Genomic DNA, 27418 nt, shown 5'->3' with positions numbered 1-27418 from the left:
GGTTCTGGGGTTTTAAGTCCCAAGAACATATTCTAGGTTTCAGCACTTGTCTTCTTTGATAGAAATCTAAACGGAAACTTTGAGCAAAAAATTCTCCATGATTTTATTTCACATTATTTTTCTCTTTAATTTTTCCTAACCATTCCTTCAGATTCTTTCTGTACAACAAAGTAATCTATTTTGGGAAAATCAACATTGTTTAATTATTACATTTCAAGGTTCAGCTGTAGCATGATGGCACCAATGATAAAGTTTCTAATTTGTCCTTTCAACAAAGGTTTGTGCACCATGAGCACTTGTCAGAAATTTGATTGTGAATGTCAGCAGGGTTTACAAGAGAAAATTCTCTGTGATCCGCTTATGTCCACACATGAATTTTTTGGGTGCAATTCCGTCAAAAGCAAGAATTCGTAAAATTCACTCTGATATGCCCAATGACTGAAAATGCAGAGAAATGTACTTGCACCACTTTGCCACAAAACATGCAATGATTATATCAGGGTAAATTCATTAATCACATGCTCCCAGCCCACTTGAAAAGAATATTAGTTGGAAGTATTGTACCTCTATCTCCAACCAGCATTTAATTTGAAAGTAATTCCCTGCTATAAGTACAGCATTGATTAATTTATCGCCACCTTCTCTGTTTTTCAGAATTACTCCAAACTAGTAACGATGCTGTTGTTGAGAATGACAATTCATGGCCATAAACTTTTGAAAACTGTTGCAACTTTTTGAGCTTTCTCTAACAACTAATCATTTATGGTCACTTAAAAACTACAACTTAAAAGAGCTCCCCTAATCTTGCCACACCAACCCCGAAGAAAGCTGTTTCAACTGTTTTATGTCACAACACAACTGGAGGTGGTGCAGGGTGGGGGCGGGGGGACGGACAGAATCTTCCATAAAAAGTTCTAAACTGCCAAACAAGTGATCGCCCCTCATTGATTGCTTTATGTGCTAGTCCCTATCCATTCTCCCCCCACCCTCAAGATCGCTCCCTGTGTCGAAACCCCCCATGCCAGTCATTTTCTGTGCCTTCCCCCCATGTGCACATCAATCACCACTCCGGCAGATCAACCATCCCCGCCGATCATCCGCACCTGCACAGTTATCCTCTCACCGAAAACCACCCCTGTAGAATTTCTCCTCCCTGCTGATCACCCCTCCCGCCATCAGAAAATCAGCTCCCTCCTCCCTCCCACTGCCAATCTCCACCCCTGCAGAGTTCCTGCTCCCCATGCAGATCACCACTCTAGAGAGCCCAACTTTGCCTCCCCGCAATCATAGTCCCACCCCCCACTCAGGCTCCAACTCCTTGACACTGCCCCAGCACAATTATCGTGCCCAGGGTGTCAGGTAGACACTGCAGTGTGCATACAGACACTGCCAGGCTGGCACTGTCCATGGGCACTATCTAGCTGTGCCCCCAACCACCCAGTTCAAATGATTATATGAATATTTAAATTGGCTTTGTGTCCTTGTTGGGTGCGTGAAGCCGATTGCGCGAGCAAAACATGGCTGGGCAGATGCGTTTGGTGAGAAACTGATTCAAGCCTCGCATGCTATCTTCCCAGCCTGCTGCATCGGAAAGATTATGTCCAACATCTGAATTCATAGGCAAAGACATCATTTTTCAGCACTCACAGCCAATACATTACATGGGCCTGAAACAAGTATGCAGAATAGATTTAAGTTGGTATGCATGTGTTTTATAGCCTTTTATTCATTTATGCCAGCAGTAAAATATGCTGCCTGTACAGAACTTTGCGCATCAGTATATTTAACAACCAAAATTCAATAAAATATAAATAAAATTAATTTAAAATTACCACATATAGCAATACAATGTTCTGCGTGAAACCAGAACAGGAGTGAATTTAGCACTCACCAGTAAAAATTGCAAAAGTGAAATTCAGGTCAAGAAGTGTTAGCAATTACATGTATAGCCAAAAAACGTCAAAACATAAAATTCTTCATCTCTGTATCCATTTAGGAGTGGGATGAAGGGAAATTTCTTCAGTCAGAGAGTGGTGAACCTGTGGAATTCTCTACCACATAAAGCTTTGGAGATCAAGTCATTGAATGTATTTAACAAAGAAATAGATTCTTATTTGTAGATACAAAAGGCACTAAGAGGTATGGGGAGAGTGGGACTATTGCATTGAAATAGAGGATCAGCCATGATCACATTGAATAGCAGAGCACGCTTGATGGGTGGAATGGCCTACTGCTGCGCCAACTTTCTATGTATTATAGACTAATTTTACATGCCGTTTAATGTGGCAATGAATTTCAATTGGGAAATCTTAGTATTCAGAAACGTACATTCCTAACGTAATTTAAGTTACTCAACAGAGTTGTATGCTTCAAAGTTAATAAATTTCAAGTGTTGAACAGTGACAGTGAAATATAGTTATAACTGTTGAAAATGTTGAAAGATACGACAATACATAAATCTGTACAAATGGCAGAGTTTCAGAGCGATCTTACAAAAGGAATGAAAATAGTTAATTTGTCAGTCACTTAGAAACTTTATGGCCAAAATTTTACATTCCCCTCTTCCCCCTCTCATTGGGTTCTGAGGCAGTGGGGGAGCATGAAATTGCATGGATGGGATTTCTTCTAGGTTCCTGCCCAATCTGGCTGCGATTTCTCACTGGGAGAGGTAGAACTTGAGACAAGACCTTACTCAATTAAGTGACCACTTAAATTTAAGACTGGTGGGCAGATGATCATTCAGGGAGCAAGGTTGGAAAAGAATAAACTTTGATATCAAGTGGGAAGCTCCCTTCTGACCGGGGCACCCTCTCCTTAAGGTGATCTCTGGACTACTGCCCCTCTCCCTGGCCTATCCCCAAGACCCCAATCGCTTCCACCTCCCAGACCTTCCCTATTGTCCCATCCTGGGACATCTGCCACTAACCCGTACACCAGGTCCTGAGACTGAGTTCCAAGCAGTTCGCCACAGTGCCTCTTCTGGCCACTGCAGAGCCATGCCTGGAGGGACTGTCAATGGATGTGCTAGCCAGTCTGATTGGAAGTCCTGTCTTATGAAAATAAACGTTCATTAGACCCTAATATGACACAAGGGCTGCTGGAGTCAGTTGGGACCTGACAGTGGGGACCAATTCTAAAAATTCAGACCTATGAATTTCCCAAAGAGGTTTTGGAAAGCCTTGAATTCACGGTTGATGTAAATTAGTGCTCAACAATTTAAGTCATGGCATCCCATTAAATAATAATAGTAAAGCAATGTCAAGCATTCGGCACACTCACACAAGCATGCATGCACAAAAAAATCTGCTGCAGTCCCTTTGGGTTAACTTGTTTCTTGGATGTGGTCAGGTTTGGAATATGTTGCAATTATGATGAGATTTTGGTTGACTGGTAGGTTTCTGGCAGTGTTGGCTTCTCTAACTGGGTGGCACTCTTATTCCAAAGAGAGAAATGGAGAGAGAGAGAGCAACCTTCGGCCTGTTTCCCCTGCTGATCACTTTCTTGACACCATCTGTGTCACTTGCAATCTTTCTATTTTCTTGAAATACTTTACCAAATGTGTATTTCTAGAAGGTTTTGGCTGTGTCTGTATATGGCAGCCGTTGTTTCAATATCTAGTACTTTGCCTTTTTAATGTCTCTTCCTTAGACAATTATGAATTTCAGTGTATGTTTGGATAACAGGAAATGTCTCTCTTTACACTCTCCTGAGGTTTTTTTGTTGCTTTGTCAACTTCACTTTGGAATATGACAGTTTGCTCTGCCACAGTTCAAATCACAACATTTCTAATCAGTCAAAAGTTGAAAAACTGCATTTTTAAAAATGAAAGGACATAGATAGCCTTGTGACACACCGCAAATGTGAATTACACTTTTAATGTTTTAAAAAGAAAATAATGCAATTCCAAGGTTATGAAAGCATCAACAAAAGGCGAACTCAGTTGCTATTGATTCTGGTAGAAAGGGATATGTGTATGCAGTTCCTGAACCTGACTACTTGAGTAATGTATTGACTGTGTGGCTTTGTTGGACGTGATTGCAGAGCGCGAGCTGCCGGGGGCCATCCAAGAACACATGTGCTAGGTACAAAAGGCAACTGGGCAAGTGAGGCATCCATGAACATGGCTGCTGACTTGGACAAAATCAGGCAGTTAGCAGCCAACTTCTTAGCAGTGCATTTTATAAGCACTTTGTAGAGGTACAACGGTGCAGCTTTTATTTCCCCTTTCCTCCTGCCAATGCCACCTACTTTAAGATTACAAATGCATTAAAATATCTTTGCATTATATATTTAATAATGACACACCATAACTTAACAATTACAATTGTTTTTTCCTGTATCTTTGAATGTCTTCAAGAAAATCTTCAAGAAGACTTTATTGGAGACTCAACTTCTTCTAAAGCCCGTGGTTTTCAGTCAGGATTTATAATTTTATATCAATGCTCAAATAAAAATCTCAATGGCCTGGCATTTCTCTGAACAAATTTTGCAGAAATTCTGCTATGGCCTCGAGTCAAGTATATGATGTCAGCTGGAGCTTCTCCAAGCTTCTACAAGCAGAGTTCCCAGTCTTGATCATTAGCCACTATCAACTACCAGGTCAGGCCAGCCCTGGGAAAACCCTTTCTCCTCTTTCCCCAGTGACCCCAGACTCACTGTGCACAACAACAGTCAAGAGTTCTCTTTCAGACTGCATCCTTAGCCTAAAGGCTTCTCTCTGAGACAAGTATGCATCAGTTTAGGTGTGTGGACAGTTTTGCTGAACTGTTGTATATCAAACTCTTTTTCTTGGGTCGTAAACCTTTCCCTACTTCTGCTCTCATCTCTGTATTTTCTAAAGCTGCTCAGCTTTATTAACCAGCAAAGAAGATTAAACACATCTGCATCATTGAAAATTAGCATAAGTAGAATCTTACAGAATGTTCAAATTGCAATTTTGTTTTTGCAAATGTTGAAAAATGAGACAATGATATGAATTTTAGAAACAAAGATCTTTAGTTTGGAGGCTGTTGCTGCTCACAAATATTTGGAGGAATTATTCAGATGAATGTGTGAATTAGGTGTAAGAGGAGGTCACTCAGCCCCTTGAGCCTACTCTGCCATTCAACAAGGTCATAGATAATCTACTTGTAACTTCAACTTCATATTCCTGCCAACAATAACTCTCATTCCCTTGCTAATCAAGAATCTAGCTGCCTCTGCCTGAAAAAATTCAAATACACTGCTTCCACTGCCTTTTGAGCACAAGAGTTCCAGAGATTCACAACCCCATGAGAGAAAAAAATTCTCCTCACCTCCGTTTTAAATGAGCAACCCTTTATTTTTAAACACTGACTTCTGGTTCTAGATTCTCTGACAAGATGAAACATCCTCTCTACAACCACTCTGTCAACACCCCCTCTGGTCTTAAAGGTTTCAATCAAGTCACCTCTTAACTCTTCAAAACTCTACTAGACATGAACCTAACCGCTCCAACATTTCCTCAAAAGATAACCCACCCATGCCTACAATTAGTCTAAAAAAATCTTCTTTGAACTGCTTCTAATGCATTTACATCTTTTCTTCAAATAAGGAGACCAATAATATTCACAATAATCCCAATGGGCTTTCATGCATAACAGCAATTTATCTTTATAAAGGAGCTTTAATATAATAAAACATCCCAAGTTTCTTAACAGGAGCATTATAAATCAAATTATGACATAGCCGGTCAGATGACCAAAACTTGGTCAAAGAAAGAATTAACCAATATCTCAAAGAGAAAGAAATCAAGGTAGACAGGCAGAGAGGCTTAGGGAGGAAATTCCAGAGCTTAAGGCCTTGGCAGCTAAAGGCACGGTCCCCAATGTTGGAACGATTAAAATCAGGAATGATCAAGAGGCTGGAATTTAAGGAGTGCAGAGATCTCAGAGAATTGTGGACCTAGTGAAGATTGTAGTAATCGGAGCAAGCAATCATTGGAAGAATATGAAAGCAAGGTGAGAATTTTAATGCAGAGGTGTTGCTTAACCAAGAACCAATATAGGTCAGTAAGCACCTATGGGAGGTAGATGAACAGAACTTGGTGTGATTGAAGATGCACGCAGTAGAGTTTTGGATGATCTCAAATTTACATGGGGTCGAATATGGGAGGTTGTTCAGAAGCATTTTAGAATAGCCAGATTTAGAAGTAACAAAGGTATATATGAATCAGGAATGGAGACGGGCATTGTTACAAAGATGAAAATAAGCAATGTTAGTATTTGCGCAAGTATGTGATTGGAAGATCATCTTGGGTCAGAACTGTCTGGTTCAGCCTCAGAGATAGATACAGTTGATGGTTAGGGAATGCAGTTTTCATGGGAATGGAAAAAATCTTCTCTTTTACCATCTTCCCTACTCTTCAGTAAGAGTAGGAAAGGTGGTAAACGAGGTGGAGGAGTAGCATTGTTAATCAAGGATAGTTTAACAGCTGCTGAAAGGCAGTTCGAGGGGGATCTGCCTACTGAGGTAATATGGGCTGAAGTTAGATATAGGAAAGGAGCGGTCATGTTGTTAGGAGTTTTCTATACGTCCCCAAATGGTAATAGAGATGTAGAGGAGGAAATTGCAAAGCAGATTATGGATAGGTGTGGAGGTCATGACATGGATATGCCGGCATTGGACTGGGGTAAACACAGTAAAAAGTCTGACAACACCAGGTTTAAGTCCAACCGATTTATTTGATAGTAAACTCACTAGCTTTCGGGGTTAGTCCTTTCGTCAGGTGAATGGAGAGTTCTGGCCTAAGACAGAGCATATAAAGCACAGACAGTTTATAGATTACTGATTAGAATGCGAATCTTTACACCTAACCTGCTGTTCAAGTCTTAAAGTGGCCAACAACGTGAGCGGAAGGAGCACCGATCACAGGTTAAAGAGATGTGTATTGTCTCCAGACAGTACAGTAAGTGAGGTTTTGCAAACCCAGGCAAGTCACGGGGGTTACAGATAGTGCGACATGAACCCAAGATCCTTGTTGAGACCGTCCTCGTGTGTGTGGAACTTGGCTATCAGTCTCTGCTCAGCGACTCTGTGCTGTCGTGTGTCGTGAAGGCTGCCTTGGAGAACGCTTACCCGAAGGTCAGAGGCCGAATGCCCGTGACCACTGAAGTGTTCGCCAACAGAAAGGGAACAGTCTTGCCTGGTGATTGTCGAGCAATGTTCATTCATCCGTTGTCGTAGAGTCTGCATGGTCTCCCCAGTGTACCATGCTTCGGGACATCCTTTCTTGCAACGTATCAGGTAGACAACGTTGGCCGAGTTGCAACAGTATTTACCGTGTACCTGGTGGATGGTATTCTCACGTGTGATGATGTCATCCATGTCGATGATCCGGCATGTCTTGAGAGGTTGATGTGGCAGGGTTGTGTGGTATTGTGGTCACTGTTCTCCTGAAGGCTGGGTAGTTTGCCGCGAACAATGGTGTGTTTGAGGTTGCGTGGTTGTCTGAAAGCAAGAAGTGGGGGTATGGGGATGGTCCTGGCGAGATGTTTGTCTTCATCAATGATATGTTGAAGACTCCGGAGAAGATCTTGGGTTCACGTCGCACTGTAACCCCCGTGACTTGCCTGGGTTTGCAAAACCTCACTTACTGTACTGTCTGGAGACAATACACATCTCTTTAACCTGTGATCAGTGCTCCTTCCACTCACATTGTCGGCCACTTTAAGACTTGAACAGCAGGTTAGGTGTAAAGATTCGCATTCTAATCAGTAATCTGTAAACTGTCTGTGCTTTATATGCTCTGTCTTAGGCCAGAACTCTGCATTCACCTGACGAAGGGACAAACCCCGAAAGCTTGTGAGTTTACTAGCAAATAAATCGGTTGGACTTAAACCTGGCGTTGTCAGACTTTTTAGGTGTGGAGGTCACAGGATAGTTATCATGGGTGACTTTAACTTTCCAAATATTGATTGGAACCTTTATAGTTCGAATAGTTCGGATGGGGCAGTTTTTGTACAGTGTGCGCAGGATGGTTTCCTGACATAATATGTGGACAGGCCAACAAGAGGTGGAACCACATTGGACTTGGTACTGGGTAGTGAACTGAGCCAAGTGTTAGATTTGTTTGTGGGAAAGCACTTTGGAGATAGTGACCACAATTCACTGTCTTTCATTATTGCAATGGAGAGCAGGGCAAGGTTTATAACTGGGGGAAGGGTAATTATGATGCGATTAGGCAAGAATTAGGGAGCATAAGATGGGAACAAAAACTGTCAGGGAAAGACACAAAAGAAAAGTGGAACTTGTTTAAGGAACAAATACTGCGTGTCCTTGATAGATATGTTCCTGTCAGGCAAGGAGGAAATGGCCGAGTAAGGGAACCGTGGTTCACAAAAGAGGTTGAATGTCTTGCCAAGAGTTAAAAGGAAGCGTATGTAAGGATGAGAAAACAGGCTTCAGTTGGGTTGCTTCAGGGTTACAAGGTAGCAAGAAATGAGCTAAAAAAGGGGCTTAGGAGAGCTAGGAGGTGCATGAGAAATCCTTGGTGGGTCAGATAAAGAAAAACCCCAAGGGTTTTTACTCTTGTGTGAGAAATAAAATAATGACCAGGGTGAGGTGAGGGCCGGTCAAGGATAGTAGTGGGAACTTGTGCATGGAGTCAGAATAGATCGGAGAGGCGATGAATGGATACTTTTCTTCAGTGTTTACCAAGGAGAGAGGCCATGTTTTTGAGAATGAGAGTGTGATATAGGCTGATAGGTGGAGGAGTAGATTTTCTGAGGGAAGATGTACTGGCAATTTTGAAAAACCTGAGGGTCGGTAAGTCCCCTGGGCCCGATGGGATATATCCTAGGATTCTTTGGGAGGCAAGAGATGAGATTGCAGAGTCTTTGGCTTTGATCTTTGGGTCCTCACTGTCCACAGGATAGTGCCAGAGGACTGAACAGTGGCGAATGTTGTTCCTCTTTTCAAGAAAGGAAATAGGAATGACCCTGATAATTATAGGCCGGTTAATCTCAGTTTGGTGTTCGGTAAGTTAATGGAAAAGGTCCTGAGGGACAGGATTTATAATCATCTGGAAAGATGCAACTTAATCCAGGATAGTCAGCACAGATTCGTGAAGGGTAAGTCTTCCTTCACAAATTTGATTGAATTCTTTGAGGAGGTAACTAAGCGTGTAGGTGAAGGTAGAGCAGTTGATATTATATACATGGATTTTAGTAAGGCATTTGATAAGGTTCCCCATGGTAGGCTCATGAAGAAAGTAAGGAGGTGTGGGATGGAGGGAAATTTGGCAAATTGGATAAGTAATTGACTATCTCATAGAAGGCAGAGGGTGGTGGTGGATGGAAAATTTTCAGACTGGAGACCAGTTACCAGCAGTGTACCACAGGGATTAGTGCTGGGTCCTGCGCTATTTGTGATTTTTATCAATGACTTGGAGAGGTGGGTCAGTAAATTTGCTGATGACACCAAGAATGGTGGAGTAGTGAATGAGCTGGAGGGCTGTTGTAGGCTGCAAAGAGACATTGATAGGATGCAAAGCTGGGCCGAAAAGTGGCAGATGGAGTTTAACCCTGATAAATGCGGGTGATTCATTTTGGTAGGACAAATTTGAATGTGGATTACAGAGTCAATGGCAAGGTTCTGAGGAACGTGGAGAAACAGAGAGATCTTGGGGTTCATATCCACAAATCTCTGAAGGTTGCCACTCAAGTAGATAGAGCCGTGAAGAAGGTATATATGTGTTAGCGTTTATTAACAGGGGGTTTGAGTTTAACAGCTGTGGGGTTATGCTGTAACTGTACAGGACCTTGGTGAGACCACATTTGGAAAATTGTGTGCAGTTCTGGTCACCTTGCTATAAGAAGGATGTGGAAGCATTGAAGAGAGTGCAGAGGAGATTTACTGGGATGCTGCCTGGTTTGGAAGGTTGGTCTTATAAGGAAAGGTTGAGGGAGCTGGGGCTTTTCTCTTTAGGGCGGAGAAGGACGAGCGGCGACTTAATAGAGGTTTATAAGATGATGAGGGGGATAGATAGAGTGGATGTTCAGAGACTATTTCCTTGGGTGGATGTAGCTATTACTAGGGGGCATAACTATAAGATTCATAGTGGGATATATAAGAGGTATGTCTGAGGTAGGTTCTTTACTCAGAGAGGGGGTTGGGGTGTGGAATGCACTGCCTTCTGTGATAATGGAGTTGGATACTTTAGGAACGTTCAAGCAGTTATTAGATAGGCACACGGGGCACACTAGAATGACAGTGGGACAGCTTGATCTTGGTGTCGGACAAAGCCCGGCACAACATCGAGGGCCGAAAGGCCTGAACTGTTCTATGTTCTACAATAGCTCAGTTTTCCCAATATTTAATTAGAGGAAATTTTTGCTAATCAGTTATCAGATATCGAATGATCTGTAAGCTTAGAGGCAGTGGAGGGGTTGAGAAAGATGATGGTGAGGTAGAGCTGGATGTTGTCAGTACACATATGAAAACTAACTTATTTATACGTGCTTATGCTTTCCAATTGATGGAAACCCTGACTTAACCTTTTGATTTACAAGGAGTAAACATAAAAACCTAGAAAATAGCTGCAAAAGTACGCCATTTGGCCCTTCAAGCCTGCACCACCATTCAATATGATCATGGCTGATCATGCACTTTCAGTGTCCCACTTGATCCTTTTAGCCGCAAGGGCCAGCTCCCTCTTGAACATATGTAACAAACTGGCCCTCAACAGCTTTCTGTGGTAGAGAACACTTCTTCCTCATCACAGTCCTGAATGGCTTATTCTGAGATTGTGACCCTAACTCTGGACTCTTCCAACATTGTGGTGCTTTTCTATAATTATAACACACACAGCATGTGTTCAGTCGTGGTTCTTTCCAAATGATGTAATGCACAGCCAGGCAGCAACTTTACGTACAGATACAACATGATGAAAAGTTTTAGATCATGCTACATGACATGAGATGACCACTGATATTTTGGTCAAATGGAGTCGCAGAAATGGAAAGCATTGAAGATATCGTGCTCAGATAAAGAACTGGTAAACAAATAGATCCCTAGAGTTGAGATTGCAATGTACAGACTGTAAGTTCAATGAGTGGGAAAACGGGTCAAGAGAATCAGCACTATGTTAGCTCAGTAGGAGTGCCAGCATGAGGGCCTGATCAAGCAAGAGTCAATCAAAAAAAATCAAAAACTGTTGCCTTACAGCGCCAGGGACCCTGGTTCAGTTGCGGCCTTGGGTGACTGTCTGTGTGAAGTCTGCACATTCTTCCCATGTCTGCATGGATCTTATCTGGGTACTGTGGTTTCCTCCCATAGTCCAAAGATGCGCAGGTTGGATTGTTTGGCCATGCTAAATTGCCCTTAGTGTCAGTGAGATTAGCAGGGTAAATATGTGGGGTTATGAGAATAAAGCCTGGGTGGGATTATGCTTGGTGCAGACCCGATGGGCTTAATGGCCTCCTTCAGCACTGTGAGAATTCTATGATTCAAGCCAGAGAAGACTGCAATTATAATGTGCAAAGCTTTCAAAAAGTATACAAAAGTCTCTACAGCAACACTCATCCCACTGCTGTACATGAAGGAAAATCAATGGGATATTGTCAGCATGTTCACAAATTTCCCTGGTTTCCTGATTTAATTATGTTTGAAGTAGACAAGCAAACCATAAAAAAAACCTCACAATTGGGAATGAAGGTCTGTACAGCTGAACACATCAGGATTAACAGCAGACGAGCAACAGGATCCCAAAAGATATGGACTTCTTTGGTAGACTGGCTCAGTATCAGTTTAACCTTCCATATTCATTGACTAGAATTCATGTCATTTTGACAACAGCCAACAGAATCCATAGACTATTGCACCAGCAGATACAGAGAAAAGGGTATGTATTATGATTTTCCAAATGCAGAAATATCACAGAGAAATGCTGAATCAGTGATTGCATCCACTTTCATGAAAGCATTCCAGAAAGGCATCCTAGACAAGCCCAAAACATATACATACTATCGAAGTGCTAAGTAACGAAGCAATCCATGCAAGCCAACAAAGTTATACAACCCCAACTATTGACACACTTACTGGAGCACCTAAGCCTAGCAAGCCTCGTATATGCCTAGGAAATGGCCAACTTTTCAACAATTCTGCAATGTACATGGCGATAAAGGCTATTGGCAGTAGCAGTAGCATGAGAGTAAAGTTTAATGCAGCTACAAAGAGGTGTACACTGATATAGACAACATTTACTGTCAATCAATAAGAATGACCACCTGGTATCCCACTGGAAACATATACATGAGGTGGTAGATGAAAAGTGGTGAATACAGTTTTCACATGACCAATCTCTTAGAAAACAGTTGCCATCTTACCAACCAAACTGTTTGCTAAGATTTGAATTATCTACCCTAAGAAGGTTGTTTGCTACTTGTTATAGGCCAAGATTGATACAAGGGCAAGAGCCAACATGCTACTTTTGGATATTCTAAAAGACATGGAGCATCTTGACGAACCTGCTACTGTGAAATTCTCAACGTATAAGTGTTCACTAATTCCACGCAGAGGATCCATAATCCTGGAGTGCAAACACAATCAATTCTCATGGATGTCACAGATATTGTATACTGTGGAGACTAAAGGCCCAGCCATTGCAGTTCCACCAGCATGCCATGACCTCATGCTAATGACAGTCCATGGAATTCATCATACCTCATACAACAGATCAACCTCAAAAACTAGTCTTATCACCTTAGTTCATGACATAATATCAACATATCCAGAATGTCTCAACAAAGGCATCAACTTCAAAGGAGCTGCAAAGTTATGCTTGCAGGAGAATGCAAGCATGTTAATTGATCTGTATTTTGTGCCATGCAAATGCAATTACAAGAAGAAATGACAAAAGATTCTACACAACAGAAATTGTGGAAAGCCATCATCAAAGCATGGCCTGATTCAATACATCATGTTCATGAACACACAAAATCATTTTGGCTTTATCAACATAAGCTAAGCATCATCCAGGGAGTCATTTTTAAGTACAAGCAGCTCATCGTACTGATGATATTTTTCAACAACTTCATCAGTCACATATGGATAGTGATCAGATGAAAAGACTTGCAACAGACACAGTCTATTGACTCGGCATGAATGATGATATTGAAGTCGTCATCACAAAATGTGAGACTTGCCAAGAGCACATGTCAAAATAAGGACCCATACCACATGAATGTCCAACCCAAATTTTGTTCAAAATTGCATTTAACGTTTTATCTTGTCCATGGCACTGAATTTGTCGGCTACTTTACGGTTATTCAACAACTGCACAATACGTCAAGCACACTCCAAGCGCTCTTATTGGTTTATTTGGTATGCCTAGAGAGATCATTACTAATAACGACCCACAATAGATTGGTAAGCCATTTCAGAATGGAATATTGATCGCACGACTACTTCTCCTCATTATTCTCAATCTGATAACCTAGCCGAATGAATGATTCACATAGTGAAATTCCTAATTCTAAAATGTAGACGAACCAAGCAAAATCCGCAGTGTTACATTGGAGAGTGATAATTTTAGGTAGAACTAGGTATTCCATCACCAGCAAAGCTCACGTTTGACAGATCAGTCTGCAAAATCTATCTACTATTACCCATTCTACTCTCTCAGAAACTAGACAGCAACTTTTAAAACTGCAAGAGAAGATAGTTAACATGCATAATAAAAACATGGGCACAGAATTGTCAAATTTACAGTTGGGACAGCAAGTTTGCATCCAAGATCCAATAGAGAATACATGACATCCAGTTGAGGTCACAAGGCTTTGTTTGGTACCAAAACACTATGAAGTCATTGCGCACAAAAACAAAATGGTAAGGCATAACTGAGCATATATCAGATCCATTCCAGATCTTTAACCACCATTCAGTCCTACAGCATCAAGTTCAAAATCCAAAATGCAACAAGGAACAACATCCAAGAATAACAATCATACTGACCACTGTGAGCAATTAAAGACACTACCAGACAAGGCTATCATGATGAAATTTGGGCAAGCCACTAGAAACTTCTATACTTCAGAGATGATGTGGAGATTTCAGCATTGGACTGGGATGGGCACAGTAAGAAGTCTCACAACCTGGTATTGTGAGACTTCTGACTAAACTTTAGAGACTTATAGATTCATTAGTTCTATACATTAATACAATGTAACTAAACATGAATATTTACTGTAAATAGTAAATGTTTAGCACTGCTGCCTCATAGCACCAAGGACCCAGGTTCAATTCCCGTCTTGCGGCATTGTATGTACAAAGTCTGCACGTTCTCATCATGCCTGCGTGGGTTTCCTCCAGGTACTTTAGTTTCCTCCTATAGTCTGAAAGACTTTGCTGTGGTGCATTGGCCTTGCAAAATCTCCCTCAGGTGTACCTGAACAGGCGCCGGGGTGTGGCAACTAGAGGATTTTTCACAGTAACTTCACTGCAGTGTTAATGTAAGCCTACTTGTGACGCGAGTAGATAAACTTAAATTTTTAACTTTTTACTTAATTTGGAGGGGGAAAGTAAATTTGAAAAGGAGGGATTTGGTAATGTGTCTTTAAGGTTTAGCAGCCTGCCAGCATGCCAAATGTGTCATGTGATCCAGCTTCAACTTCACTTCGGCCTGGGCGAGTATCTAGATCTACACATGATGTACTGCTGATGTCCACAAGCTTTCTATCCATGTGTAGCTGGTCACATGGGCCGAGAATTAATAAATGAATCCACAATATGTATGCACGATCCCTAATAAGTGAATAGGGCCTTTACATCATTATAACACACACAACTTGTTAGAATCCGTCATCAAGGAGGAAATAGCGAGGCATCTTGAGGGGAATTGCTTGATAGAGCAGACGCAGCACGGTTTCGTTAAGGGGAAGTCGTGTCTGACAAATTTATTGGAGTTCTATGAGGATGTGTCTAGGGCGGTGGATAGAGGAGAGCCGGTGGATGTGGTCTTTCTTGATTTTCAGAAGGCGTTTGACAAGGTACCTCACAAGAGGTTATTGCAGAAGGTAAGGGGGCATGGAGTTGGGGGTAGGGTGTAAGCGTGGATAGAGGATTGGTTGTCAAATAGGAGGCAGAGAGTGGGGGTTAATGGGTGCTATTCGGATTGGCGGTTGGTGACGAGTGGAGTGCCCCAGGGGTCGGTTGCTGGGGCCTCAGCTATTTACCATTTATATAGATGATCCGGAGGAGGGAACCGAGTGTATGGTGTCGAAATTTGCTGATGACACCAAGATTGGTGGAATTGCGCAGAGGGTGTGGAGAGTCTGCAGAAGGATCTAGATAGGCTGGGCGAATGGGCCAGGGACTGGCAAATGGAATTTAATGTTGGCAAGTGCGAGGTGATCCACTTTGGTAGGAATAATGGTAGGAAGGACTATTACTTACGTGGCGAAAAACTGCAGCAGGCGACGGTGCAGAGGGACCTCGGGGTCCTTGTGCATGAGTCACAAAAACCCAGCCTGCAGGTGCAGCAGGTGGTCAGGAAGGAGAATGGGATGCTGGCCTTCATAGCGAGGGGGATTAAATATAAAAGTAGGGAGGTCTTGCTGCGGCTGTATAGGGCATTGGTGAGGCCGCAGCTGGAGTACTGTGTGCAGTTTTGGTCGCCGCACTTATGCAAGGATATTTTGGCCTTGGAGGGAGTGCAGAGGAGGTTTACTAGGCTGATACCGGAGTTGAGGGGGTTGAGATATGAGGAGAGGCTGAATAAACTAGGCTTGTACTCGTTAGAGTTTAGAAGAATGAGGGGAGATTTCATTGAGACATATAAAATGATGAATGGGATGGATAGGATAGAGGTGGAGAGACTCTTCCCGCTCAGAAAGGACAGTAGGACTAGGGGGCACAGCCTCAAGATAAAGGGGGGGGCGGTTTAGAACGGAGTTGAGGAGGAACTTCTTCACTCAAAGGGTGGTGAATCTCTGGAATTCTCTGCCCGTTGAAGTGGTGGAGGCTGCCTCGCTAAATATTTTTAAGACGCAGGTTGATGGGTTTTTGATAAGCGAGGGGATTAAGGGTTATGGGAAGAGGGCGGGAATGTGGACCTGAGCCACGACAGATCAGCCATGATCTTATTGAATGGCGGGGCAGGCTCGAAGGGCTAGATGGCCTACTCCTGCTCCTATTTCTTATGTTTTTATGTTCTAACTTGCAAGTTCCAAACCAAAGATCTCTTCCACCTAGATAGGCAAGATCAGCAAATTCTTGGGAACACTACCTGCTGCCGGTTCCCCACCAAGCCATACGGCATCCTGACTTGGAGCTATACTGTTCCTTACTGTTGTTTGGTCAAAATCACGGAACTCTTTCCCTCAAAGTATAGTGAGTGTACCGACACCACATGAATTGCAGCAGGTCAAGAAGGTGGCTCACAATAACCTTCTCAAGCATAAGTAGGAGAGGCAATAAATAGTAACCTTGCCACTGATGCTCACATTATGTGAATTAATAAAAATGATAAATTTGGTTGGTACCTCCCCAGTGAGAAATCTGGCTGGCACTGGAGTTGGCCTTACTTGGGTCAGAGTTGAATTTCAGCCCTCAAGGAATAATTCCGCAAAAGTTGTATGCCTGGTTTCTAGACTAGGAAGACTGTAAGAGTAGAACATATTCACACATTCACACCAGAATGATAGGGAGGGGATCTTGGAATTGGACATAGTTCAGCACAACATTGAGGGCCGAAGGGCCTGTACTGTGCTGTAATGTTCCATGTTCTATATGCCGTTGAAGAATTAAAGAACGTTGTTGATGATTTTAATTTTATGACTTTGCCTTCTACATCCTTTTTAGATTTTATTGGCTTTTTATGCAATTTTCTTGGTGACCCAAATTTTAAAATTGTTCATGGTACTTCAGTCCTAGTAAAAAGGCTGACAACACCAGGTTTTAGTCCAACCGATTTATTTGATAGTAAACGCACAAGCTTTTGAGGTTTTCCTCTTCGTCAGGTGAATGGAGAGTTCTGGCCTCGGACAGAGCATATAAAGCACAGACAGTTTAGAGATTACTGATTAGAATGCGAATCTTTACACCTAACCTGCTGTTCAAGTCCTAAAGTGGCTGACAATGTGTGTGGAAGGAGCACTGATCACAGGCAAGACTGTTCCCTTCCTGTTGGCGAACACTTCAGTGGTCACGGGCATTCAGCCTCTGACCTTCGGGTAAGCGTTCTCCAAGGTGGCCTTCACGACACACGACAGCGTAGAGTCGCTGAGCAGAGACTGATAGCCAAGTTCTGCACACATGAGGACGGCCTCAACAGGGATCTTGGGTTCATGTCGCACTATCTGTAACTCCCGTGACTTGCCTGGGATTGCAAAACCTCACTCACTGTGCTGTCTGGAGACAATACACATCTCTTTGACCTCTGATCAGTCCTCCTTCCACTCACATTGTCGGCCACTTTAGGACTTGAACAGCAGGTTAGGTGTAAAAATTTGCATTCTAATCAGTAATCTCTAAACTGTCTGTGCTTTATATGCTCTGTCCGAGGCCAGAACTCTCCATTCACCTGACGAAGAGGGAAACCTCGAAAGCTTGTGCGTTTACTATCAAATAAATCGGCTGGACTAAAACCTGGTGTTGTCAGACTTTTTACTGTGTTTACCCCAGTCCAACACCGGCATATCCACATCATGACTTCAGTCCTAGACAGCTGCTTGGTCAATCTGATTGCACGTGGAACCTTCAAAGCCATACTGCCTGCCAACAGCTGGGGCAGTGAAAGATGCTGGGCTGTTTTCCTTGCCCTGCCTTCTGCTGACTTAAAAATGTGGTAGAGGTGATATGAGGCCTGTAAGTGGCAGTTAATTGTCCACTTAAGGGACTCAATAAGTCTAAGGACAGACAGGCTGTCTGACAAATTAATATGTCTGCCCCAACTCCCTCCTCCTTAATATGGGGAACAGTTCAGGAGTGATCGGGAAGCTGGTGGGCTGGCAACCCATTTTATTTCATTCAATTATGTTACCTGAGCGTCACAAAAATCATCCCATCAAGTCATTTGTGGCACAGAAGGAAGACTTTCGATCCATTGAGTATTTTCAATTGTCTAAGCTGAGCTACAAAATAAATCAAATTCAGCATGGATACAATTGGAAAATTAAATACCAAAATACTCCCATAGTCTGTGCCCATTTTGCTGGTGTCATGTTACTCTTAAGTATCTTACTCGTCTCATTAGACAATACCAAAATCCAAAATAAACATAAACCAAGTGAAACAATTACAGCCGAAAGAAAGTACCAAAATAACACTACACCATATATTCTTCAATTATAAAAATTTAAGTTTCAACTCCATTAACCGTCATACATGCACATGATGGACCATAAACAGATCATGTTCTGGTGTTAGAATTTAATTCATTCTGTATTACATGTACAACTACATTAAAAATTGAAAAATTGAAATGCTGAGGACACATTGGTTAATTTATACATATGCACTGGTCCACAGTCTTGACCATAATGTAAGATAAACAAAGGAAAAATTATGCTTCTACCCACTTGAAGTCTAATGATTCCACCCATTTGAAGCGGTTTAGAAGCATTTATTCACGACAGATCATGAAGGTGCTATAATTACTGATTGCCACAAAGCATTTTCTGACCTTCTTTTCTTTAACCAGACTCATTCCTGGACCTGCTGTTGTTGTCATTGTATTTACATGGCTATTTCAGTTTTTTGTCAGTATTGATAGTGGGGGATTCAGTGCTGGTAATGCCATTGAATGTCAAAAGAGAGATGCTTAGATATTCTGTTTGAGCTGGTCACTTGTGTAGCATGAATGTTGCTCGCTAATTTTTTCAGTCTAAGCCTGAATGATGTCCAAGCCTTGCTACATATTGGACTGATTGCTTTGGTATCTGAGGAGTTGCAAAATGGTAATGAAGTTCCTTATCCCTGGAACTAGTCTCAATGAATCTTTTCTGCACTCTCTCTAATTCCTTCACATCCTTCCTAAAGTGTGCGTACAATCATAAAATAATATAATCCCTTCAATGCAGAAACAGACCATTTGGTCCATTGAGCTGCACTGACACCAATCCCATTGAGACCCTATCTCCATAACCCTACGTATTTACCATACTAATCCCCCCCGACACAAAGGGCCAATTTAGCATGGCCGATCAACCTAATCCACACATATCTGCATTCATCAGTGAAGATCCCTATCTTAAGTTCATTGATGAAGAAACTGAGGAAACTTGGGCCTTGGTCACTACCCTGAGGAACTCCTGCAGCAATGTTTTGAGATTGAGATGATTGGTCTTGAAAAGCCACAACTATCTTCCTTTGTGTTCGGTATGACTCCAACCAATGGAGACTTTTCCCTGTGTTTTCCATTGATTTCAATCTTCTTGGGCTCACTAATGGCACACTCAGTCAAATTTTATCTTGGTGCTAAGGGCAGTCATTCTAACATCACCTCTTGAGTTCCACTCTTTCAACTCTTCCATCCATGTTTGAATAAAGGATATAATCAGGTCAGGAGCCAAGTGTCTCCACTGAAACCTAACCTGAGCAGTTATGAGCAGGTTACTGTTGTTGAAGTGTCGCTTGATAGCACTGTCAGTGACACCTTCCATCATTTTGCTGATAAATGAGAGTAGGCTGATTGTGTGGTAACTGGCTGCATTGGATTTGTCCTGCTTTTTGTTGACAGGGCATACTGGCAATTTTCCACACTGTCAGATAGATGTCAGTGCTGTAGCTGTACTGGAACAGCTTGGCCTGGGGCACAGCTAGTTCTGGAGCATGAGTCTTCAGTACTATTGCTGGAGTGCTGTCAGGCCCATAACATTTGCAATTTATAGTACTTTCAGCTGTTTCTTGATATCAAGTAGAATAAATTGAATTGGCTGAAAATTGGTATCGGCAATCCTGGGGACTGCGAGTACACCAAGATGGATCGTCCTCTTGGCACTTCTGGCTGAAGATGGTTGAAAATATTTTGGCCTTCCCTTTTGCGCTGAGATTCTGGGCTTTCATCATTAAGGATGTGGATATTTTGTGGACCTTCCTTTTCTGATTAGTTGTTCAATTATCCACCACATTCCTGACTAGAGCAGGACTGAATGATGTCTTGGCCTTGCTACATATTGACACAGATTGCTTCAGTATCTGAGGGGTTACAAATGGTAATGAACATCTGTAGAATCATAGAATCAGGACAGGATTAATTTGTTGTGGGAGCACTTAGCTGTATCCCATATTGTTTGGCATGCAAGTCGTCAGTTCTGTATTGTAGCTTCACCATGTTGACACCTCATTTTTGGTGTGCCTGGTGCTGCTCCTGGCATTCCCATCTGCACTCTTCATTGAACCACAATCTGTAACCTCATGGTCTGGCATGTCGTTCATTTTGCCACCACTATCAAACCAAAGGAGCAATTTTGGTTGAAAACTGCTGCTATTGGTCTACAACATCTCTTGGATGCCCTATTTTGAGCTGTTAGATTTCTGAATCTACCACATTTAGCACACAGTTGGAAGGTATCCTCAGGGCATCCGCAGTTCACCAGTAAGGCAAGACAGTATTAGCGTAACACAATGAACAGCACATGGCCTTCCTTGATAGGTATCGCACTATGATGTACACATCAGATATCTGTACTGGCACCTTACAGTGGCGAAGTTGCCGATTTGAACAAAGTAAAGGGGTGGAAATTGGATGTCATTGTGCCAATTTTTCTGCCATAAAACATAACCCAAAATTTATTTAATATTGCTATCTCTTTTACCCCAAGCTTGCTGAAATAAATATATACCTCAAATTTGCTGGCCTGATTATTTAGGCACCCTGGTGGTTGTGTAAGATAGGTTTTTCACCAGTTAATATGGGGCCTAAAAGCCTGTTTTAGGTCCCTTCCAAAAAATGGATTACCCTGATAATATGCACCAAGACTGCTGTGAAAATAGTTTTTTTTTCCTTTTAAGTTTTGTGGAGCAACATTACTGCACTCCCCATGCAACAGCTTAGGCATAACTGTCACTTGTTCACAGTAGCTAGTTTGGTTTATTTTAGTTTATTTTTCCTTTCACTTTATTAAATGACCAGGATTAACTACCTTACTCTGCTTGCTTATTAAAAAGGAGAAATGTTGAATCTCTACATCAACTGAAAATTAAACCTAATCAAAACTTCAAGCCTTGACTTATATGGTCAACATGGCAATTTTTGCACAAAATCTATGTAATTATCTTTTACTGAGCACAAAATCCCACCATTTTTGAATAGATTTATTTCATTAAAAGTTTCAGTGGTGGCATTCTCCAACCTAATCTCCATATTGTGTCTCTGTCAACAGCCTTGGGAACAGATGAATGACCCCGCTGCTGCTTCCCAGACAAAGGATTCATTGCGGCTGGTGCTGCGGACACAGCAGAGGTCCCTGTTGGCCTGTCCCATTTTTGCCTGCACCGCCACTTCTTTTTCCATCTGACTAAGCACAAGCCTGGCTATATTCTTGCTGTCTTCCACAACATCGAACGATTAGCAGGCACAGAAAGCCACTCCTGTGCCTTTGACAATGGGAGCAGGTCAGATTTCTGATTGTCTTTACAGCAGCTTGGGCAGGAATATCTCATAAAAATATCAGCATTCTTCGACATAAACCATTGTTGTTCAACTATATTCCAGGCTAGTCAGGGTAAGATTCTCAGCTCTTGGATCTACAATACTTGCGTATGTTCGACAGATGACCATCTCCTACTCCAGTTCCTTTGTTTCATCAAATGACTAAAGAAGACATTGCATAAGCATATAATTCGCCTAGTTTTACACTCTTCAGTTAAGACTGCATACACTTTATCTTATTAACGAAGCAACTGAAAACCTTTTCCTCGATATTTGAGCACAGAACTAGATAAACATTAAGACTATTATTTCAATAAGTATAAAGAAACTTAACAGCCTCAGCTTTATGTACTTTAACAGACCAGTTTTGCTATTAACAATATCCAATAATCTGTTGAATTAAGGTGGTCAATAGCTGTGTCACATTTTAGTAGAATTCAGAAAATTGTTTGTATCAAGCTTAGAGAGTTAATATTTCAATGGTTCTGACACACTTTAGGAGAGTTGAAACACACACCAAGGTATCCAGCATTACTTGTAAATTGCAGCTCAACAAAACTATCAGATATTTTAAAAACATAATTTTGGTCAGCCCAACAAACATAGCAAACAGATTGGGAAAAAGTACACATCACAAAAATATTTATTTTTAAAAGCTTCCTATTAATCCCGTGTTACAACACATGTTAAAAACATTAAGGCAGTATTCATAAGACTTGAAAATCCTCATTAAACAGTGTAATTGAATTTCAAGCCATTTGCTGAATATTTAAGTGTAGCTTCTAAAGATTACCAACAAATTCAAGACATGACAGGCAGAAACATACGGCTCTCAACATGGCAAGCATTTAAATCTTCTGTGGTTTCAGTGAAAGCATAAGTAAAACAGGTTTTAGCACAAATTTTCTATTTCCGACAACGAAAGACAAAACAAACATTATCCTAATAAAAGGCAAGCAAAGCGTACTTACATATTACAAGTCCACAAAAAAAGAATTACAAAATGAAGGACTGAAAGGAAGCTGAACCATGTAGAGTCCTGGGTAAATGTGATACCACAACTGAGAGCATAAAGCAGGAAGCAGTGATATGGTTAGTTATTCAGCCTACATACACCTCCCCCACCCCCATCCTAACAGCTGTAGGGGCCATTATCCCTGTCACACAGCGCACGTACATAGTCCAAACAAAAAGTGTACGATTCTTAGAACGATTAGGCCTGTGTGTGAAAAAAATAAAAAAGGGAATAAAAACAGAACATATTTTGTTAATTCCTTTTGGTGCTTAACCAGTACAGTGGCCTTATCATCTTTGAGAGTAGTAGTATTATTTTCTCAGCCTGTAGTTTGCCTCCCGAAGTGCTCATGTTTGCTTTGATTGTGGATCTTTAAAGCCTCTGAAAAAAAGGCGTGTTTAAAGAGCCTGTGAGTATGAAATAGAGGCTCTGCCCTTTTGAAAAAAAAACTGGTTCCTCCCTGTGGGAACTCCAGTAGGAGTGTTGCTATGAGCACTGCGCTTAACTGATATTGTGCCGTAGCTACTGACGTGAAGAGGTGAACGACAATCCCTCTTAAAAAAAAGAGCTTCTCAGTGGTCTCTCTGATGTAATCTCTGAATGCTGAACAGCTGATGCTAAAGGAATCCACCCAACATGCCTCACACATACGTACAGTCTCACTGCCAATCACAAACCTTGGCATGTTTTAGCATGCATGGTTGTTTTTCTATCTTGCTTCAAGGATTTCTACATAATATGATGAAAGGGTCAGCTGCAATAATAAACTTCAATACATTTTATGATTTTCATTTAGTTCTATTACCTGTATTACTGATTGACAAATGAGAGTTGACTGCACGGTGCTAGGTCTCCCTCCATGTGTCAAATTAACTCTTTTCAGTCCATTATTTCTCCAGTGAATATTTGCTAAGCAGCCATCTCTGGAACATAACATTTATTGGGTGTTCAATGATTGAGGGCATTTTTTAATGTCAACATTGTGGACACTCAGGAGTTTGTTAATGTTGCATTAATTTTGCATGTTATTTTATAACAAACAATTCACAGTGGTAGATGTAAAGAAAATATTTGCATTGTGTATCACATGCTTTATAAAAAAGTCGAAAATCAATGGAAATGTAATGCAGAAGTCATAGAGTGACAACTCTCATAGAATCATAGGGCGGTATGGTCGCACAGTGATTAGCACTACTGCTTCACAGCGCCAGGGACCTGGATTTGATTCCTGGCTTGGGTTACTGTCTGTGTGCAGTTTGCACATTCTCCTCATGTCTGCGTGGGTTTCCTCTGGGTGCTCCGGCTTCCTCCCACAGTCCAAAGATGTCCAGGTTAGGTTGATTGGCCATACTAAAATTAGCGTCCTGAGATGTGTAGCTTAGAGGGATTAGCAAGTAAATATTGGTGTAAGGCCTGGATGGGATTGTGGTCAGTGCAGACTCGATGGGCCAAATGGCCTCTTTCTGCATTGTAGGATTTCTATGATTCTATGGTAGAATCCCTACAGTGCAGTAGGAGGCTATTTGGCCCATCGAGTCTACACCAACCACAATCCCACCCAGGCCTTATCCCCACAACCCCATGCATTTACCCTAGCTAATACCCCTGACACGAGTAGGCAATTTAGCGTGGCCAATCCACTTTGGGCTGTGGAAGGAAACCAGAGCATCCAGGGGAAACCCACGCAGACACAGGGAGAACGTGCAAACTCCACACAGTCTGTGACCCAAGCCAGGAATCAAACCCATTCAATTTGTAGAAAAATGAAAACAAAATTTGCTAAATTGTTTCTTGTGAAGATGGTAACATTGAAAATCAGAGTTACGAAATTTTGAAATGGTCTGCATCATTACGGAAAATAAAACCTTCCAAGAAGAAACTATTACTTAAGTAGAAAGAATATAATTTGTGTAGAAAATGAAAGAGATCCAAGTGTCCTGACAGACATCAAAGTAAAATTATTACCAACATCGTGAGCTGAACTGGTGAGTTGATCCTACACTTTATAATTCATTGGTGCAATCTCAATTAGAAGTCACTTATGTTTTGATTACAGCAGTATAAAAATGATAAAGAAGCTTCAGTAAGGACACAGAAGAGACCAACCAGAATGTTTGAGGGGCTGAAAGAACTGAATTAAATGTGTGATAATGCAAATCGGCTATGTTCTCCCTGGAAAATAAGTTAAGAGGTGATATGACTGTTGTTTACATGATTTTAAAAGGACTAGACACTAAACTTTCTGCAAAACAGCAAAACCAGAGGACTCAACTGCTGTTTAAAAAATGGAATGGAGGACTGGCGGTTGATGGGGGCTGGTGGGGATGATAAGTAAATACCATAATAATCTTTGAAACAATATTACAGTGAGAAAATAGTCAATATCGGGCATGGGGTTGGGGGGGATGGAATCTTCCAGGGAGGCAGCAGAAACAGTTAGTGTTAATTCATTCCAACAAATTAGATTGGTCTTTCATATATTAATATTTCAGAATATACTTCATGAGTAATTTGAGATATGAAATATAGTTGAGGGGGAGAAGGGGATTTGGGAACTGTAATTCTCAAAGCTCTGCAACCAGTGGGACTTTTTCTCACGTCATTTATAGGTCTGTCGTAGATCAATTGATAGAGACCAATTTCCATAATTAGTCATGCAATCAAATTGTCATACCAGTGAATCCATAACTTCCAGGAGAGAAGAAAGTGAACTGTGTATTTTTTTTACCAATGAGAGGTTTGGGTCTGGAATACACTGCCTGGAAGTGTGGTGGAGGCAGTTCAATTGAGGCATTCAAGAGAACATTATATGATTCTTTGAACAGAAATAATGTTCAGGGGAATGGCACTATGTCAATATATTCATTTGGAGAGCCAGTGTCGACATGATGGGCTGAATGGCCTCCTTCACCACCTTAACAATTCTATGTTTCTAGTGTTCTGATCCCAGCTAAGGTTAGTACTGGACAAGTCAGATCCCAGAGTGAAACCTTGCTTGATAGACTTTTTTTTCAGAAACCATTCACAGGAGTCTGCCAGTATAATTTTACACAAATAATAAGTTTATTAAACCATATTACACTGGACAAAAAAGTTGGAAATATTTCAACACAAAATACCAGTATATGGGTCAAATCACAGTATTTCTTTACCCCAGTTATAGCTTTACAGCTATACACAAATTTGTAAATTTAACACTATTTACAATATCTATCTTATGCACCAATATTCATACAAAGCATGCAGTATGTGTAAATTAACAGATGAACTGTGGTCGACTCATCGCACTCCAAAATCAAGCAGCAGATGCCACTGAATCAGATTCTGAGGATTTCTCATCAATGCCACACTTCCCTACCCCACCGACGTTTGTCACGCTGTCAGCCAACAGGTCTCACTAAAACAGTGTCTTTCTTGTGAAGACCTCCAATCTCCATGCTCAAAGAACTCACCTTGAGACTCTCTCCCAAATGACACTTTAATTTGGTAATCATGAACATCCAAGATTTCAATCTCTTCTTTCAATGTTCCTTACTCCTAGACCTCCATGTGCATTCAAGCTTCAAGTTTCACGCACACTCTTAGATTTTCAGCCTTGCCAAGCAGAACACCACTGCTACAGAAGTCTGTAGCAAGGTGTCTTAACATTTGGTTGCCTCCTTAGATGTTCTGGCTTCTCTTAAACCTATATTGTTCCATATCTGCTTCCTGCAGTTCTAATTTAAAGTCTTTTTCGCTGCTCCTCAACTTTTCTCAAACAGGCCTGTTTCACATTCCTGTCCCTTAACTTACTGCCCTCTTAGGATCACTTTCTGTCCTATTCCCTGGTTTGACATCTTCTTCTTGATTTGCTCCCTGTCCCCCTTCCATGTTCTTCTCCTTTGGAAATTCTCTTTGGAACAGCGCTCCTCTTCCAGGTCACCTGACCTTTTTGAGCTGTTTGACTTTCCTCCTTGTTTTGCTTTGATGCAGGCACAGAACTGGTTTCCCAGTTTGAAAATATAATTAAAAAATGACTATACAAATGTGCCTCTTACTGACGTAAAAATTAGAAAATTCCTCGAACGTGCATACGAGGTCATTCCCCATCTGGTGCATAAGACCATAAGATGTCAGATCAGAAGTAGGCCATTTGGCCCATCAGGTCTGCTCTGCCATTTAATGAGATCATGACATATATAATATGATAACCCTCAAATCAACTTTCCTGCTTTATCCCCATAACCCTTGGTTCCCTTATTGATTAAAAAACTACCTACCTCAGCCTTGAACATACTTAACAAAGTGGTTCTCTGTGGTAAAGAACTCCATAGGTACACTTCAATCTATCAGAAAAAATTCATCCTCATCTCTGTCTTAAATGGGTGACCCCTTCATCTGAGATTATGCCTTTTGGTCCTAAGCTCTTCTCCAAGCCTCTCTCTGTACCTACCCTGTCAAGCCACTTGAGAATCCTATGTGTCTCAGTGAAGTTGACTTTCATTCTTCTACACTCCAATGAGTTTAGGCCTAATGAACTCAATCTCTCCTCATAAGAAAATCCTTCTATACCCAGGATCAACCTAGTGAAATGTCTCTGGACTCTCTTTAATAAGGGAACCAAAACTGTTCACAGTATTCCACAGCAGAGGCTGCCAAGTCCTGCTGGGAACTGTAGTTCTTGAACTTGGAGGTCTTGATCTCAAATTTGAATGTAATGTTTTTTCCCCTTTTTCAGGAGTTCATTCATCACACGAGTAATTCTTATGTTCCTATTAAGGCTCATGCTGAAATTATGTTGGCATGAATTGGTA

The 27418-nt window shown here is 41.5% G+C and overlaps 1 protein-coding gene across 2 annotated transcripts in view; it reads right to left on the bottom strand.

Moving 5' to 3' along the window:
- The window catches only part of tet3 (tet methylcytosine dioxygenase 3), a 350637-nt gene that overhangs the window by 160659 nt on the left and 162560 nt on the right, over nucleotides 1-27418 (bottom strand). The window contains exon 1 of one of the 2 annotated variants that reach the window (XM_080217174.1): nucleotides 22582-22982. The exons of the other annotated variant lie outside the window; for it this stretch is intronic. The gene's annotated coding sequence lies outside the window, so the exon portion shown is untranslated. Of the gene's footprint in view, nucleotides 1-22581; nucleotides 22983-27418 lie in introns of those variants that run through there. 2 annotated transcript variants of the gene reach the window in all.

The sequence above is a fragment of the Carcharhinus amblyrhynchos genome, chromosome 34, assembly GCF_965287045.1.
Source record: "Carcharhinus amblyrhynchos chromosome 34, sCarAmb.v2.hapA, whole genome shotgun sequence".
Taxonomy (NCBI): Eukaryota; Metazoa; Chordata; class Chondrichthyes; order Carcharhiniformes; family Carcharhinidae; genus Carcharhinus; species Carcharhinus amblyrhynchos.
This window is presented reverse-complemented; position numbering and strand designations above follow the sequence as displayed.